At 33.4% G+C, this 20,157-nt stretch overlaps 1 long non-coding RNA gene across 2 annotated transcripts; it reads left to right on the forward strand.

The window, feature by feature from the left end:
* Positions 1-405: 405 nt before the first annotated feature.
* LOC115209698 lies at positions 406-20,045 on the forward strand. 2 transcript variants are annotated; one of them, XR_003881331.2, is made up of 4 exons: positions 406-425; positions 13,469-13,659; positions 19,115-19,234; positions 19,976-20,045. It is a non-coding gene; the product is annotated as an uncharacterized LOC115209698 (long non-coding RNA). The 2 variants fall into 2 exon arrangements; XR_003881330.2 differs by lacking the exon at positions 406-425 and adding an exon at positions 11,729-11,831.
* Positions 20,046-20,157: the final 112 nt, after the last annotated feature.

Below are 20,157 nucleotides of genomic sequence, written 5' to 3' on the forward strand. Positions count from 1 at the left end.
GGAAACTAGCTCTCTTTTTAACGGTACAATCATTTCTGTTACATCAATACATTTTCTAGCGTCTAGATTATTAACCTGCAGTCATTGACATAGCGAGTTAATAATATGTTGATAATAATACGGTTAAATTCTTCAAAGTTGTTTATCCTGTATTCTTGTTTACTTTATACGTTACAAACTAAAAGTTTTTAGTGTTGTGCTCTTTCGTTGTTTGAAGAATCTTCAACATTTTGATCAGGTAGCTGACTTGAGGTATCAAAAATTCACTTCAGATGTATTGAGCTCAGAAATATGTGACAGCTATCTCTGCGATTAGGTAGTTAGGAGACGATCGAGCTGGTGCAGAGATACATATCTGGATTAATACTAACATTTTAGAAGTAAAAGCATTCAAATGAGTACAAAGTATCGGCGAAATCAGCAAGGTACGTGGCATTCATATTTTGTAATAAGAGACGTGATATTTTTAACAATTGAGAAGAGCATTTCGTCTTCGCTATTACGGTAGGAAAGCTATGCCGTTATAATCATTGAAGATACAGAGGAATCTGACGTTGGTGGAAAGTATATTGAGATCGGTCCTTTCAATACAAGGTGACAGGTTATAGAATAACGCCTAGCTGTTTGCAGATGTTGCTGAGAGAGGAACTACGAGGGTGAGTCAAAAGGTAATGCCATTTTGTTTAGGTCAGGTATAATTACCAATACAGGAACATGTATCATACATTAAAATGAAGCTGGTCCCCTGTGAATCGCATCCCTACTTCTCAAAATAGTCACCATTTCTCTCAGTAACAATGTTCCACCTTCGAATGAGAGCATGTATCCCTGCTCCGTAATATTATATTGACTGTTCTTTGAGCCACTTCTACACTACCTCCACACTCACCAGATTTAGCACCTTCAAATTATCATCTCTTCGGCGACACGAAAGAGGGTTCGAGAGGCAAACATTATTCCAGTTACAAGGAAGTGAAAAATGTAGTGAAGAACTGGCTCAAAGAACAGTCAACAGAATTTTACTGGGCGGGGATACATGCTCTCCTTCGAAGGTGGAACATTGCTATTGAGAGAAACGGTGACTCTTTTGAGAAGTAGGGATGCGATACACAGGGAACGAGCTTCATTTTGATGTATGATACATGTTCATGTGTTGGTAATTATATCTGTCCTAAACAAAGTGGCATTACTTTTTGATTCATCCTCGTATATTTAGGGAAAATAAAAGATGACTTTACTATAAGTTCATATAGAGCTAAACATTTCATTTGGTTGTTTTGCACTACAAGTCAAATACTGGTGCTTATTTACTAAACAAGTTATTGTTTTACTTGCTTACTTACTTAACATGTTATTTGTTTCGAAAGGGCAAATTTATCACGTGATAAAAGAGCTCATGGAATATTTGTAACTGAAAGCAGACTCAAGAGACAACAGTGACATATATTTCATCAATATGGGTGTCTTTCACCGAAATACGTCGGTGAAAGATACACTGACAAACACACACATATACAAGGACATATACAAGGACATATACAAGGACATACAAGGACATACACACAAAACATGCACAGGCACACGTGCACGGGCGCTAGACAAATTATCCCACTAATGTTATAATATAATATACAGGAAAAAGTCGGCGTACTGGCAGAATCCTTAGCATGCCGAGTAAAACGCTTACCGGTTTTTCGTCTATCTTTGCGTTCTGAGTTCAAATACTGCTGGGATCAACATTGCATTTCATCCTCTCGAGTCGATGCAATAGATACCGGTTTAACACTGAGGTTGATATAATCGACTTAGCTCCTCCCTGAAATTGCTGGCCTAATGCCATAATTAGAAACAAATATAATATATAAAACAGGAAATAGCGATGCGTCTCATGAGTGCATAACCGTTAAGTAACGGTATATTTGTCTCTGAGTGAGCCTTAGTGTAGAGTAAGGATTTTGAATATTATGATGATATTCAATCACAAATTTCTGATTAGCAAGTGTAACCATTACATACTTATACGTATTTCAATAATGAAAATGACTTTTATGCAAATATTACTTCACAGTCAGATAACAGACGAAATTACCTTAGGCCACTTAACGACAAATTAACATATACACTTATCTAGTAAAATAGATCAAAGTATATATTTAAATATTCTGGCAGCAAGTGGAGGGCTTTCATACTATTAAAGAGATAGGAAGTCCATTTTGTTGCTATTCAGTCCTTGGTGTGGGATTGAGAAATACATATATTAGACGTCAGAGCTAATTCTGATTAATTTCTAATTTTAATTTAACTACAAGTATGCAATTACACATTCTCGTTCACGCATGATTTTATGCATATAGTTCGACATGAAGATTACTATGAATCTGTTTAGCAATATACAGACAGACATTCATAGACATAGGTCTATTGGCACATGCATGCATATACTCAAACATATATACATATACATGCATTTATATGCGGATACATATGTACATAAATACACACACATGCATATATGTATATGTATGCATACATATGTATACATATATATACATACTATATATATATATATATATATATATATATATATATATACACATATATACATATATGCATTTATATACACACAATACACACACACACATATATATACATATATGCATACAAAAGATCATCTACATAAATACTAAGGCAATAACACACGTTCGTACATATATGTTTGTAAACACATATATATGATATGCATGGATGCATGTGTGTATATATGAATATGTGTGTGTGTATATGCATAGAACTGGTGGTGGTTCGTTCAACCAACAGCTCTTCAAAGCAAAAACTAAGATTGATTTTGGAGCAAACAGTTCAAGATCTGCTCTTTGCAGACGGTTGTGTACTTGAAACACACTCTTGAGGACATGCAATGGAATCTAAACAATTTTTTGCGTTCATCAAAGGCTTTTGGTCTGACCATCAGCTTCAAGAAAACTTACCTTGTCCATCAGCCCATTTGGGACCATCTTCTCGCTGTTGCCCATACTGTATATGCTGATGGAAAAGCATTAAAATCTGTTTCTTCCTTCGCTCATCGTAGTTCCAATGTGTCCAATGATGCAAAGATGCATATAGAAATCGTGTCCAGAATCGGGAAGGCTAGTTCCGCTTTCGGCAAGCTTCATGGCACCCTTGAAACAGCCACGACATAATATTGAAGGTGGAAGTTAATCTTCTGGTGACAGAAAATCTAGGTCAGTGTTGCAGGAATTTAAGATTTATAAGGGAGCATTATTTTTGACCAGCAAACAGCTATTAACTGCCACTCCTACAGAGTTAATGGCAGGATAAAGAATATTAAGAGATCAAAGGAAAGAATTAAAAGGGTCAAAGGCTATCAATAGAGGAAGATACAGTAAGAGATTTAAGGGCAACACTAGAACAGAAGGTTATTTATTTATTTATTATTGTTTCTATTTTTACAAATGTTTATATATTGTAAGACAGAATTTAGGTCAATACTTAGAGGTCAGATAATTTCTATAGTAAATGGTGTGAGAGTTTTGCTTATTCAAAATATAGTGAAAATTCCTTATATTATTATTAAGGGAGTAGTATTACCTATTAAATTTAGAATAGAATTAGGAAGTATTAGCAATTTATTTGATTTTAGTTAGGTTAATTAAATTGACTATATAGTCAATTAAAACTTGGCATCGTACAAATACTATTTGTTTTTTTTTTGCGTTTTAAACAGGTACAGTTAGAAAGAAAGAATACCAGTGAAAGAGCACACAGATTTCTATTTAAAATATATTAGAGTTTTGCTTTTTTAGTAAATACAAGATAGTCCTAACTCTATACGGTTATTCTATACGATTTTTATTTAAAATATTTAAGAGTCTTGATTTTTGAGTGAATACAAGAGGGCTAATTCAATACGGTTATTTAATAGTTTTTTTTTCTATGCTTTAAAATTTCATGTCTCCATGGAGCAGAGTTGGCAACCTACCCTGTTATTTCTATAAGGTATCGCCCTTCTAACTATTTCCCATTTAAGGTTATATTTAATATTATTATTTTTGAGTTACCAGACCTTACTGGAAAGTGTAGTGCAACCAGCTTTATGACGTAACTTAAATGAGGAGATATGATTGCTAACACGTTGCTTAAATTTTATAGTACAACCCAAATAAAAAAATTTGCTATTCTCAGTAGTTATAGTACATTTATAGATTACGTTATGGACCCCACACAGACCAGGTGCCGGGCATTTTGACTTAATCCTACAATTATACCTAGGGGGATAATCTTCAGATTTAGAATTATTTAAGGATAGATATCTCATATTGCTGCTATTCAGATTATTATGAGTATAATTATCGTTATTATAGGTAATGTTGTTATCTAAAGCCGTGTTATCATTTATCAATCCACTTACACTATCATTTAGCTCTATAGCCATATCATAATTATCAACATTATTGGTATTGCTACTATTTTGCTTGTATTTATATCCGAATGCATATTGCTGTTATAGATATCAATGTTATCTTCATTCCCGATATTATCTCTATTTGCATTGCTCATATTATTATCATTATTATTCCTATTAATATTAATATTAATATTAATATTATAATTTATTCCATGGTTATTGATGCTACCCTTGTTTTCATAATTACTATTATTGTTGTTATTATTTTTATTTTTGATAATATTATTACAATTATTATTGGTATTCATGTTGATATTAGTCCTATTATTCCTGGCTAACTTAATGCTTTTATTATTAATTTTAGCTATTATAGTGGACATATTTGGGAGGGTTGAATAAGAAATCTTAACCGTTCTTTTAGAAATTATTCTATGATATTTATGAGAGGCTGGAAAATTTTTTTCTAGAATTAATTTGAATCTGCCGTGTATATCCGATAAAATCGCACAGTTGAAAGGAATATTCAGCCAGATTGTATCTTCCTTATTATATTTTCTTAAATTAGAATTAGGGTTAGTTGAATTATTGCTGATCCCACCAGAGCTATTATATTTATTACTATTATTTGTATGCTTTTTTTATTTATCTAAATTAGTTTTATCTGGTCTTTATTTTTATTCTTATGATTTGGCTTGCACACTGGATTTGTTGTCACCGTAAATCTATTTCTACTTTTATTTCGGACGTGATCTATTTTTTTGTTTACGTAGTTACTGCTCCCTCCATTATTAGGAATATGTAAGCTCTCCTTATCAATAAAGGTAATCTTTTGGTTGTATCCTGCCTTAGATAACGCTGCATTATAAGGCTCTGAGTGAGAGTTATAAATCTTAAATTCCTGCAACACTGACCTAGATTTTCTGTCACCACAGAAATAAACTAACCTTTGTAGGTAGTGTACTTACGCCGTCTTATTCCCCTACCCCCTTCCTCTCATAATGTCCTTATTTGGGCGGTTTCTGCTTCACTGACTTCTTTTGCGACTTCTTTTAGCCACTCTCTTCTTCCAACAACGTAGTTGTGAAATGAATATATGTGTGATCAACATCTTCTCCTCATATATCAGGAAATTACATCTGCATTATTATGGATACATTCATCTTCTCTGTGAATAAAATCTTTCCTCATATCTCCGGAAATTACACCTGCATTATTATGGATGGATTTACCTTTTCTGAGAAGCTAACAATCTTTTTAAAAACCTTTTATAAAACTGCATCATTAGAAAACATTTTAAGTCTGCTTACAATCTAACTTTGACTTTCATAGAACTCTCTTCGATACTTCATGAGTGTAGCCTCACTCCCTAGGATGTTTGGAAAACTCACATGTGTTTTGGCTGATGAATACGGGACACTTGTATTTGCTGCAATATTTACAGCTTTAAATAAATCTGTTCTTCGTATGAAACAATTGTACTGAACAACTAATCCATTCTTGTTGCTTTTTTCTTGTATATATATATATATATATATATATATATATATAAGTTTAACAATTAAGGATAACCTCTTAATAAGGGATCTTAACAAGAAATTATCGGGTAGTTAGCGTGAAAACCTCATAAAAGAAAAGAATTCGAAAATAATTTTTTTCTTTTGAACAAATTAATTATATCTATATTGTATAGAGGGCATTATTACACATAAATGCCTCACACTAAGAGGGACAAAGTCATTACTACCAACATTATACTAATCATACCTAAATGCAGTTTTTCAAAGCAAGACATTTAAAAAATGAATTTAGTTCTGTATCACCGTGTTTTCACATTCAAATTACGTCTTATGATCATCAGCAGAACTGATTCTGAACACATTCTGCCGGAGTGAGCAGTTGTCTGTTCGTCTTCGCTACGTAAGGTTGGTAGTTTATTTATGATGTGTTCAGAATCAGTTCTGCTGATGATCATAAGACGTAAGTTGAATGTGAAATCACGGTGATACAGAACTAAATTCATTTTTTAAATGTCTTGCTTTGAAAAACTGCATTTAGGTATGGTTAGTATAATTTTGGTAGTAATGACTTTGTCCCTCTTAGTGTGAGGCATTTATGTGTAATAATGCCCTCTATACAATATAGATATAATTAATTTGTTCAAAAGAAAAAAATTTTTTTCGAATTCTTTTCTTTTATGAGGTTTTCACGCTAACTACCCGATAATTTCTTGTTAAAATCCCTTATTAAGAGGTTATCCTTAATTGTTAAACTCATTCCGAAATACTTTTTATTACCCGACATGCAGTTCGTAAAAAGCCCGCCATTTACCGGATATATGATTTATAAACATTCCATGTGCTTGGCCGGAGTGAGCAGTTGTCTGTTCGTCTTCGCTACGTAAGGTTGGTAGTTTATTTATGATGTGTTCAGAATCAGTTCTGCTGATGATCATAAGACGTAAGTTGAATGTGAAATCACGGTGATACAGAACTAAATTCATTTTTTAAATGTCTTGCTTTGAAAAACTGCATTTAGGTATGATTAGTATAATTTTGGTAGTAATGACTTTGTCCCTCTTAGTGTGAGGCATTTATGTGTAATAATGCCCTCAATACAATATATATATATATATTTAAGGTGCATTCCGTTAGGAATATAATAGAGTACAAAATAAAGTTCGTTCAACATTCGAATTACCAAATAGCCGGTAGTATTACAGTGTATTTACAAGTCTAGGTTTAGGCAATCTTCGAGAGTGAAAATAATATTGAATTAGATAGAGTCAACAAAATGTTGTACGGTTGGACAGTTGTTTAATAATCACTTCAATTGTTTCCATACCACATAGGTCCACATATGCTAGCTGGATTTCTTCAGGTGATATACAATTGTTGTCTCCGTTAGTTACAAAAGCATCGACTTTGTCCTACTGAAATTATATTACACCATGTCAAATCATTATTTTCATGTTTGAATCTGATTTATGCTTCTAACTTTGATTCAAATATACATGTTCTATTCATAGATATTGCCAGGATGTTGATAGTTTTTTTAACATTTATAATATAACGGCGTGATGTTCGTAATAATTTGGCATTTAAAAAATAACGAAATATCACAAAATTACTAACCTGAGTCATCCATCAGAACAAATTTCTATGGTAATGTTTTAAAACTCTCATATATTTCTAACCAAAATTCCAGTACTTTTGGTCAATGAATAATATTGATATAATTAATATTTGCTTGAAATATGTAGATCTACATTTTAGATTCATCTTAATCCATATACCATAAAATGGATGAGGGGCAACTATTTTTTAATGCAAATTTTGCAATTGCTTGTAATATACGAATTTAACAATGTGATAATTTTGAGTGTACTGTTCATACACGCACGCACTTACGTACATGCATACATACAAATACATACATATGTATGTATATATATATATATATATATATATATATATAGATCAATAAATGGTGGGGGTTGTGTTGACCGCACGTGGATAAATGATAAGTAAGGAAAAATTTTTTTAAAAAAGCAGAATGCTCAAATGAAAGAAAATTTTAATAAAATGAGAAAATTTTAATAAAATATTTTATCATTTTCTCATTTTATTAAAATTTTCTTTCATTTGAGCATTCTGCTTTTTTAAAAAAAATTTTCCTTACTTATATATATATATATATATATATATATATATATATATATATATATATACATACATACATATAAATATACATATATATATATGCATGTATGCATGTTTATATATATATATATTATATATTTATATATATAGTAAATCCCAAAAGATAAACGAAGAACAAACACAAAAAGCACAAAAAACAACAACGCGAGAACGTGGTAGATGTAAAGTATTAGCAGACGCTCAGGGAAGGAAAGAAAGGTAGTTTTACATTTCAAGCAAAGCTCTTTCTTCAGAAACAGAGGAAAGCCCGATAAAAAAGAAAGACGGAGGGGGAAATCGCCAGGTATTCACATGTGGTTACATTTTTTTTTAAATGTACATTAATGTGAAACAAGGTGGGAAAATAGTAATTGAATACCGGAGGTAGCGTAATATGCTTTATTAATAAAGCGGCAAAGACATCATGAAAACCTGTTACTCAGAGTTTCACGTTCCCATTTTCAGCCAAAACTGTCTGACAAACGGGAACGTGAAAACCTGAGTAACAGTTTTTGCGATGTCTTTGCAATTTTATTAATAAATTGTATATATATATATATATATATATATATATATATATATATATATATATATATACACGTATGTATGTATAGTAATCTTTAACAAGGATAAAAGTGACAGTGTCTTCGAAGTTTCGGACATCTAAGCCATCATCAGACTATAATGCATTAATTTAATATTAGCTTTATATTGTCTCTGATGAGATAAAATTTAAATGCTGGACTAAACTTTAACCTTTACATTGCCATAAAAAAGTATCAGATCGAATAAAACCAAAAATAACTAAAACCTATAATACATCTACTGCCCAAAATCCTCTTGTACCTACATACATCTATTCTGTGAATCTTTAAAAAATAATCCCATGGCCTGAAACTGAACACCTAAATGTACACACCTGTCTACAAATTCTATATATTGATGAAGAAAGCAAAATAGAAACTATTGAGCAATTTGAACTAGCTAAAGGTATCCTGGTGGCAGTATTGAACGGGAGCACTGACTAATTAAATCTTCCATTGCAAATAAAGATTTAACATACATAAACATTTCCTAATATCGTTTGAATTAGGATGGTATAACATAGATATCACTGCATTACAACGTATGCGAGACACCCTAGTTATTTATACCTTCAACGGATATAAAATGTTTATTTGATGTAGCATATCTTCGTTTCCGAAATATTCTATAAAATACAGTGTATAGACTCATAATTTGTTTACGAAGTATTGATATTATTTATTAATCAACTTTCGTTATGCGATGTGAACAATTGGTATATCGAAATAATGTAACGCTTAAATATATCCACATATATACTATATTATACTAGACAGACATTTTTATTGGAGTTCATGAAAACTAGGTATGTTCAAGAATAAGGTAAATGGAAAGCAATTAAATTTATTACAATTCTTTGGTTTTGTAGAACTGGGTGGAATTAATTGGAACAATGTGAAACAGGCCATTATTATCTGATTTGATAATATGCGTATCTTAGTTAATTACGAATCGCCTGACTGTAAGCTAATATATAATTCTATTTATTGATAATTCTATAGTTTACTCATAATAAGAAATTTAATTAATGGAATTAACATTTTGGCTGTATAACCTAATTATGAATTCCTTAATTAGGCTCAAAGTCACACTTCTTTAGTAAAGTGGAATGTGACTGTGTGATGTCCATGCATTTTGAGGGGCATAAGAAGAGTAATTGCTATAGACTTAAAAACGAAATTGGTTCGTAAATTTTACTTGCCTACAGCTTTTTGTGCAAAAGTGCATAATATGTTTTGTTTTTAAATTTTTTTAGAATCTTTGCAAAGATTTATTTCAAACTTTGCAATCAATAACTGAATTTTGTTGAATTAAAATCCGTCATTTTAATTCCTTCATGCATTTCTATCATAATTACTGTTATAACTGCCGTATATCTATAATATTTACTCGTTGTTGCTGTAGAAAGTTCATAAAATATGATTAATAGGTCAGTCAATGATGTTAGGTTCATTAAAGTAAACTATAGAAATAATTAAATTATAAAACCAACCTCTTCTAAGAGAGAATTATGGCTATTTATATAAATGTATATATAGTAGCTTTATATTATAAATGTTTGGATAAACTTTTTATTTAGGAAAAAATAGGTATTCAGTGCAAGCAGATGATCTTTAAATACTATTCCGTTGAATACTTTTAAATCTTGCATCTACAACTACTTTTGTTGTGGTTGTTACGGTGGGTTGAGATCAGCCTCAATCAGCCTACTGACACATTAAATGTATTCACTCATTCAATCGTTTAAAGAAATATAATGCAACCAAGGAACACCGTGCTGAGGTCCAGCATGTTTACAACTTACGCGGTCTATGAAACTGCCCAAAACCTTAAAGATCACATACCTTATGTTTGCTAACAGAAGAATTCCAACATGATATGATAAAACAGATATGGTATAATAAACAAAGCAAGTCAGAAGCAGGAAATAAACATCATATTTTCAGGACATTGATAAAATAAATGTCATGAGTTTAGAAAAAACAGAGCACGGTGGGAGTTAATTTGTGATAAATGTTCCAGCTCTTTTCATTCTGAGTACAAATTCCAGCTTGATCTGTATGAGCGATAAGCGTAATATGTCATTCAGTTTTGTCTACGCTTTGGTCCTTGGGTGTCTTTTGTGGTTGTACAGCCTCCGACAAGTAAAGGGTAAAGATTCTACATTGAAGATATATTCCCTCTTTTCCACCACAGTTATATGCCCTGTAAACAGACCAATTACATTAGAATTTAATTACGTATATTTTTCTTACTTCAGCGCAAAGCCAGAAATTAGGAGGAGTGTGTAAGTCGAATACATCGACTACAGTGTTCAAAGAATGTAAGGCAAAGTCGATCACAGCGGAATTTGAACTCAGAACGTAAAGCCAGACAGAATACCGCTACACATTTTGCCCGGTGTTGTAACGATCCTACTAGCTTGCTGCCCTAAACTCAAAGGATGAATTCACTCTCTTCTGAAATTCGAAAGCAACCTTATTATTCTTGACCATATTTTGAGTTCCGTTTTAAATTTGGCAAAAACTTTGAGTCATTTATTATTTAACTAGGATGTGAACTCAGATCACAGAATTCAAACATAAATGTTGCAAGTTTTTTTTTTCATTTGTCTGAGCTGTAAAATACTTTGCAAATACTCTACCATAATTTAACAACTTTACCATCGTCTAAAAACACCATGCTTACAACTTCATACATGATAAATTTTGTGATATTAGTATCGTACTCAATCCACTGGGAAACAATTTCCAGGATTTCAGGTGGTACTGACAAATGTAAAAACAAACTTCTTCAAACTAAACTTAATTCACCTTCTTTGCATAGAATTATAAATATAAATCATCAAACGTGCAAATATTACGTGCAGGTGTTAGATTCCACTATATGAATATTTGTAGGTCATACGTAGCTAGTGAGCGGTTTTTTATCCTTCATTTTCAGCTGTTCTTGTTTGCTTTAGTGAAAATCAATAAATAAAAAGTTGTTTGTTTTTTATTACGTACTAGGTAAATATGTTTGCGTTAAAGGTAACAAGAAGCATTCGTCATAAGGGTAAAATTTTCTTATATAATGATCTCTTAAACCCTTCTTCACTACAACATTTGATCGCTGCAAGAAAGGTAAAATATGGTCGTCTTTATCATATTTATATGTTCATTATTAATCACTAGCAGAAAGACCGCCTTCCGAGCGGTTTTCTGCTGGTCACTTGGTAATATTTTCACATTTGGTCGCAATTCTAATGATTTTTATAATATGTTACGTCTAATTATTTTTGTATAATAGTGCTCACTTGCTTAGTAAGTATTTCCTTCATTATTCTATCAGTCATAATCTCTCTGTTTTTAAACAAACGTCACGTTAGTCCAGCAACAGTGTGAGAAGCAGTTTGTCAAGTTTTACCTTCCCCTCAACACAACAGAGATTTCAGTTCAGCAGCCCATCTATAAGCTTTACAATGTGTTTCAGAGAGAGAAGGTTTTCTGCGATTTTACGCCACGTCCACCTTCAGATTGGCCTAAAATACGGTTTCTTTGAAATTTGGACTGTTCCAAGGCTTCTTTTGTATGTAGCATGTTTAAACAATCACATATAGGGCCTGAAACATAAAAATATCCATTGATAAAAAATATAAACATTTTCAAGCTCAAATAAACATAAAACAATGTTTAATGCAGTGTCTATGTACTTCTGTCATGACTGTGTATATGTTGAATGTTTACTGTTGTACGCTAGTCTCAACTGTACTAATAACCATTTCAGTCTATCTCAGACAGTTCAAGGGTGAAAACTTTAGCTGGAAGAATCTTTTAGGAGTCGTAGTTTCGTGTTTGTCACTTCAGGCGTGTATAATGGCAGAAAAAGTGTGATTTACATAAATCACAAGATTCACATAAATCGGACCAAGAATAGCGTATGTCGATGTCGAACAATGGATCACTGATATACTGACATTACTGCTACAAAATCTGTTAGTCCAGTTGTCTTCTGTCCAGGATGGAATATATATGCCACGGAGGCCAGGAGACTAGCACTTTCGAGACAAGCACTTTCAATCTGTATGAAATATATAGACATATGTTTGTGTGTGTGTTTGTGTTTGTATGTGCGTTCGTATGTGTGTTTGTGTGCGTATGTATTTATGTGTGCATATATATGACCCAGGAACATTCTTAAACTCAAAGAAAGAACTTTTTAGCCGGTGCTTTTACCTTAAATGTGCCCTCCTACAAGCTTAGAAACCCCTCCCCCCACCAGGTGTTTGATTAAAAAAAACGAAAAGAACACAAGCATCTTAGAATATTGTCGCCGGCGAAGGTGATGTAGAGGATGTATTCCAGTATCGCATATGGAGAACCAAGCTCGAACTTTGTGTGTATTCATATATAGTTTTCTATATATAGTTTACTATGGAACCTTGGGGCTCTCTGTCTCTATTTAATGAAAGGCGGTATGTGTCACCAGAGATTTGAGTCAGAAGCGTCGCCTATTCATCTTAGCGATTGATGGGTTCGAAGGTTCGAAAGCAATCACTCTCTGACTAACCATAATAACCAAACTTAATAATAAATAATTAAGTATTTTGTTTATTTTCGTAAACCTTCCCGTTATATATATATATATATATATATATATATATATATATATATATATACACATATGTATATATATGAGGGTGTAATACGTATGTATATTTGTAAGCGTAATTTTGATTTGGATGTTCCATTGGTTAAAGGTGTTTCCAATTCTATTTCAGATATCTTTCTCCAAGTGATAAACGATGAATTCCAAAATAATCTTCTTCTGTCTGCTTGTTGCAGCCACACAAGTATATTCTATTAACAATGAGGAAATATGCTTTGGAAGATGCTTAGCTTGTTATCAAGTGAGCTCAATGTATTGTGTAATGGACATAAAGAGACCAACAAGCGTTGAAGGTTGCATTAAGTACGTATAGCGTTTTGAATGGAAATTCACCTCATTAAAAATACCTGTATTCATTAATATTAAAATATCATTCATAATTTAGGTTTAACGTAATTGATACACGCACACACGCATGCACACACAGACACACACACACACACATATATATATAATCCATAATATCGTACAAACAAGTACGTAAATTATTTACATTTGTCCTCATCTTGTTTGTTGAATGTGGAACCTGGGTTCTCATTCCTAAGGTATTTTTCGATGTTATCATTATCATAATAATGCTTGGAATCGAACTCGGCATCTTGGGGTTAGTAGTCCATGCTCTTAACCATTGCGCTATATGCCCGTGGACAATTATGAATTGAATTTTAGGGCTTATACGAGGGGCGTTCAATAAGTAATGCCCCTGACCCATTTCCCATAGCAGTAGAGCAACGGCACTTGGCACAGTTATTAGTCTTTTCCTACATAGGAACTACCCAGAGTTATGCATTTCTCCCATCGTTTGATACAGCTCTGGAGACTGTTTTTGTAGAAGAACCCAGCTTGGTCCTCCAACCACGACGTGACTTCAGAAATCAAGGCTGCATCAACTGGGAAACGCTTTCCTTTCAAAATCAACTTCATGGCTGGGAAGAGGTGAAAATCAGAGGGTGCAAGGGGAGGAGTTCATAGCTGCACGCCTGTGCTTCTGGTCTGGCGACACGCGAGTTGTGGACCGGAGCGTTGTCCTGCAGGAGGAGGATGCCTTTGCTGATCTTTCCCCGCCTCTTGATTTTGATAGCATCTCTTAATTTCCTCAAAAGTGAAGCATAATAGGCTCCTGTAATTGTGGTACCCTTTGCCAGGAAATCTGTCATCACTACTCCGTCCTGGTCCCAGAAGACTGTGAGCATAACCTTGTCAGCGGAGGGCTGCACCCTTGCCTTCTTTGGAGGAGGTGAGTCACGGTGCTTTTACTGCATTGACTGGTCTTTGGTCTATGGATCATAGTAATGGACCCAGGTTTTATCCTGAGTGATCAGTCTTTTGAAAAATTTTGACTCATCTTCTTGGCACATCTCCAAATTCATCCTCGAGCACTCAACGCGTTCTTGCTTCTGGAAAGGTGTGAGCAACCTGGAAATCCATCTGGCAGACACCTTTTGCATATGCAAATGGTCATGAATGATAGTTTCCACAAACCCGGTACTAATCTTGACCTTATGGGCTATTTGGCGAATAGTTATGCGTTGACCTTCCAAAATGGCACCCTCAACTTGACGGACAGACGTCTCATCAACGGCAGAAGGGGGCGACCAGATCTGGGAGCTGTTTCCACAGAGTTCCGACTATGTTTGAATTCACAATGCCAGCGTTTTACAAGGTCATATGATGGGGCATCATCACCATAAGTTACTTTCATTTCATCAAAAGTCTCCCGTGGTGTGCGTCCTTTCAAATACAAAAACCAGATCACTGCTCGACACTCAACAGGCTCCATTTCACACTTGACTCAGTTCAAACACCTGTAAATCAGAAACCACAATTACAGAGCTGTAATTCGCCACTTAATCTATAGAGGTATAAATAAGTGCACATGCAAAATTTCAGCTAGATCAAACAACTGCAAGTGGGTCAGGGGCATTACTTATTGAACGCCCTTCGTAAATTTAATATTTTTCTATCCTTCCTTAATACTGGTTCCCATATGCTGCTCATATCTCACTCGGTCTCCTTAGGAGGTTGTTGTGTCCTGGCATATGTGCTGCTTCTTTTAGTTTTCGTATTTTCCAGTGGTGTTCTCTGTCTGTTATTTTAACTTCATCCCACTGGGGGGAGGTAGTCTCCATTTTCCATACATGATCAGCTATACCCGACTTTTCAATATCTCCTCGTGTCACAGCTTTGCGATGTTCGTCTACCCTTATTTTGAGGGGACGGTATGTTTCGCCTTTGTATAACCTACCACAGCTGCATGGGATGGAGTACATGCAGTCTTTGGTCATATTATCTTCTATTGGTGTTTTTACTCGGAAATATTTGCGAATTGCTGTATTACTCTAGAATACTGTCCTGATGTTATATGGGCCGCACATCTTTTGTATCTTTTTGGAGGGGCCTTTCACATGGGGTAGACATACTGTGGACAGTTTATTGGCCTCATCCTCTCTCTTCTTCATAATTAGAGCGGATAGTATACTTTTGAGGTAGTTGTTGCTTAACAGATCATTATTGAGCTTGATCATTTCTTCGTGGTGTGTTTCAGGATCACTACTTATATTCTTTCCACGATGTTTTAGGCACTGAGAAATCCCTCTCTTTACACTGTATGGATAGTGGGAATTGAAGTTGAGGTATAGTCCAGTAAATGTCGGCTTGTGGTATACGGATGTTCTGAATCCATACTTGGTGCGTTTTATTAATACGTAGGCATGCCAGCTGATTGCCATCAACATATAGGTGTCATCAACATATCGTAGCCATGTTGTTGGCTTTAGTGGTGTTGATCCTAAAACCAAACTCTCAAAGTATTCCATGTATATATTGCCTATTACCGGTGATAATGGCGAACCCATAGCAAAACCCTCTGATGTCGTTACATAACAACTTCCTATGTTTCATCCATCAGCCTTCTCAGCAGATTCGAGAATAGAGTCGTGGTCTTCTTGCATTTTATGTTTACGGCATCAATAAATACAACAAAAGCCCGAAACAATAGATCAGCATAATTACTAAACAGCAGACATGATGTTTTATGGTAGCCTCCTTCATCGATTCTTTGAAGCAAACAGGCTGTGCACAATGTGAATTAAGGCATTAAACAGAAATATAAATTAGATGATGTCATATATTATGCCTTCATTTATTGTTTAGTACAAAGATTTTCGGTTGGCCCACAATGTAGACAACAAGAAATGGAACAATCTGATCTGTGCTCAAAAAAGAAATGGAATTGTGGTAGCGTACACAAACAGGAATCTGCTGGGTAATATACTTTATTGATGTAGCAATGTTGTTGATATAGCAGCAACATCCTAAGTATGCAGTTTTAGTTGAATATTCATTTCTGTTAATCTTTTAAGATAGTTCTGATTTCTAATATTTTCAGGCTTGTCAACGCAGTACAGTCGTGACAATGTTGAAATGTCACATCAAAAAATTTACAAATATTTTGTTATCTAGTATTTTGACGCTAGTGGTATCTAGTATATTGCACGGGTTTAAGTGTCAACCGTGGGTTGTACGATGCAGTATTGCTTTTGATGCGTGATAAATGTGATATAAATGTGATTCTGTGTAGTTCATCACCAGGACAGAAATTGAATATCGATAGCATTTCTCAAGCTTAAATATCGAGGGAAAATATTCGCGTTATCGAATGTTTTCCCACATTTAATTTCCATCCCAAATATATTGTTAAAGTTTGTTGGAATATTATTTTCTTTTAATGCTACAAAACAATTTAAACAATTTGACAGACGTCTTTCTCTGGTTAAGAAATGTACTTCTCAACCACATGTTTTCTAAGTGGCTTTATTACAAAGAAACTGTATGGATCTCTTCTTGTACACATGCACACGCACACACACACACAACAAGCACATATATGTATACAACTAAACATACCTATACGCAGACGTATACACATACACACACACACACACATATATATATATATATATATATATATATATATATAATATATATATATAGATATGTATGTATGTATATATATATATATAATATATATATATATATATAATATTATATATTAGGGCTTAGTAAAATAAATTACTTTGCCACATACTGAACTTTCTAGAAATAGCAGCCAAAAAAGTTTTTTAGCCATTTCCACTACTTAAAGAAAATTTCTCTCAGATAATGTTAACGTTTCTAGATTAGCAAAATAAACTCAGCATTTCTTTCGTCAGCTCAACATTTCTTATTTTGGATTTTAGTGCTTGCAAATCCAAAATAAGAAATGTTGAGCTGACGAAAGAAATGCTGAGTTTATTTAGCTAATCTAGAAACGTTAACGTTCTCAAATAATCTTTGTACTTGTGATATTTTTCTGTTTTTACCTCCATACCTTCGTGAGTCATTTTGAGTAAACATTATCTGAGAGAAATTTTCTTTAAGTAGTGGAAATGGCTAAAAAACTTTTTGGGCTGCTATTTCTAGAAAGTTCAGTATGTGGCAAAGTAATTTATTTTACTAAGCCCTAATTATATAATGTAATATTTTGAATTCGCCTTAAATGGTCCTTTTACATACTGAATACTTGGTGAAATTTGATTAATAACTAATTAATTTTACCCTCAATTGTTGATATATATATATATATATATATTATATATATATATATATATATATATATATATATATATATATATGCGATATAATATAATATGATACATATGTGCTTGACATCCTATTATTTGGTAACTGCTGTTGGTTTATGATATAACAGTGTAGTGTAAATGAGTATCTAAAATATTTATCACACCTTGGAATCGTTTGTATGAAACGAATTGTATCCCCAATGCATTCCTTTAAGAATTTATTGAACTAAAGCATTAACTTAAAGATATTAAGGTTCACTAGAATGTGTTGCCCTACACGACAATTTACATCTACACACATTCACAAACAAACACTGTGTACCCGCACACATTGTTTCCTACACACGCACACATACTTCCTAACACACACACAAACTCCCATGCGCACACATGCATGTGCTCACACAAGCAGGCGTTGCTCATGTGCGCGCCCACACGCCCATATACCAACGCACACATTAGCCCCTTACTCACACACATATGTTCGTACACACAAATATATGCCAGGGCAATTTTATCTACCTTGCCTCCCATGCATCAGGCCAGCTTAATTTCTCTTTCAGTTATTTTAGCATGCTTTGACCGTTCAGTTCAGGTTTTTTTCTCTCCTTATCTATCCTTTCTGTAGAAGAGCATTTGTTCGAAATATTAAAAACTACTTCCATTTTTCTTCAACATTAAAATAATATATTCTGCTTGTTATTCTTCCACTTCGTGATTGTAGGTTTTGTTTTTGTATGTTTGGTCCATATAAATGCGTGTGTCTATGTGTATATCTATATATATATATGTATATATAAATGTATATATATGTATATATGTATGTACATATATATACACATATGTATGTATGCAAGATTGTATGTATAGTATATGTATAGGTTTGTGTGCTTGTGAGTGTGAGAAAGATGTTATAGTATGCATGAACAATTACATATCAGAACCTATCGACGTATATCTATCTCTCTTCATTTGAAAGTGGAAATTGAACGTACTGATAATTTATTGAAATCATAGATCGTCTTCAGTTCAGATATGTTTACGTTGTTCTTTACATACCTTAAATTCTAGCTCTGTGAAAAAATTAATCTTAGCATATTATTCCTTTATAAATCATTGTTGCTTTTACATTTCAGCTTCTGTGTTCCGGAAGCTCGAAAAATTATCAGTGGTATAGAAAGCTGCAAGACCGACGCAAACAAGTTAAAATGCGTCGATGCAATAGTACGCCAGAATTGAAATTCCTGAAAATATAGGTAATAATGCTGGTTTTAATATAGTTGTAATTTAATGCAACACAATATATCACATTTAGAAAGACCTACTATTATTAACATGTTTATGTATTTATCAGACATAGAAGGGATTACCTTTTGAGCAACACCGAGATTACTTGGAAAGTTAGTATTAGAAGAGACCTAATGTGGAATCTTACAGTAAGCTTTGTTATTGGCGTCCATCAGCTACGCATAGGATCCACCCCTCACCACCACCAACAGATATTTAAACAATTCCTGTTACCCTATTTTAACTTACAAGAATTTAGCCGGTGAAAGTCAACAGCAGAAGACACTTGCCTAAGGTACTGCGATGTGATACCGAATCTGGAATCCTGTAGATACGAATCAAACTTGCTAACCATACAACTATGCCCGTGCTCACTTATAATAAAATGCAATTCTTTATCTTAAAAACATACAACTGTTTTTCAATTGTTTATACAACATTATTTACGAGCTATAATTGAAACTCTTATCTCAGAGGAGAAAATATATATTTATCGTTTAACAAAAATTGCAATGCCTGCTATATGATTATATATTCTTAGATTTAATCTGTACTGTCTAGAAAATACATTGGATATTCTTACCCCTGTCACGCACGAATACAAATTAACTTCCAATTGCCATTTTTTGATGAACAATTAATTTGTATATAAAACGATGAAATATTTCCTGCTCAATCATTTATGTATTTATCGTTTACTCTTTTTACAGGTTCTTTTGTCACTCAATGGAGTGTAGGCTACACTTAAGTGATCAATAAACCGGAACTTATAAAGCGCAATGTGTTTTGTTATATATAATTTCATAACCTTAATGTAAGTGTGCAGAATGTGTATTAAAAACGCTGTATAGTTCGATTATCCAAGTTCGGTTATCCAATTTTACTACCGAAT

Source organism: Octopus sinensis, linkage group LG3, assembly GCF_006345805.1.
Source record: "Octopus sinensis linkage group LG3, ASM634580v1, whole genome shotgun sequence".
NCBI lineage: Eukaryota > Metazoa > Mollusca > Cephalopoda > Octopoda > Octopodidae > Octopus > Octopus sinensis.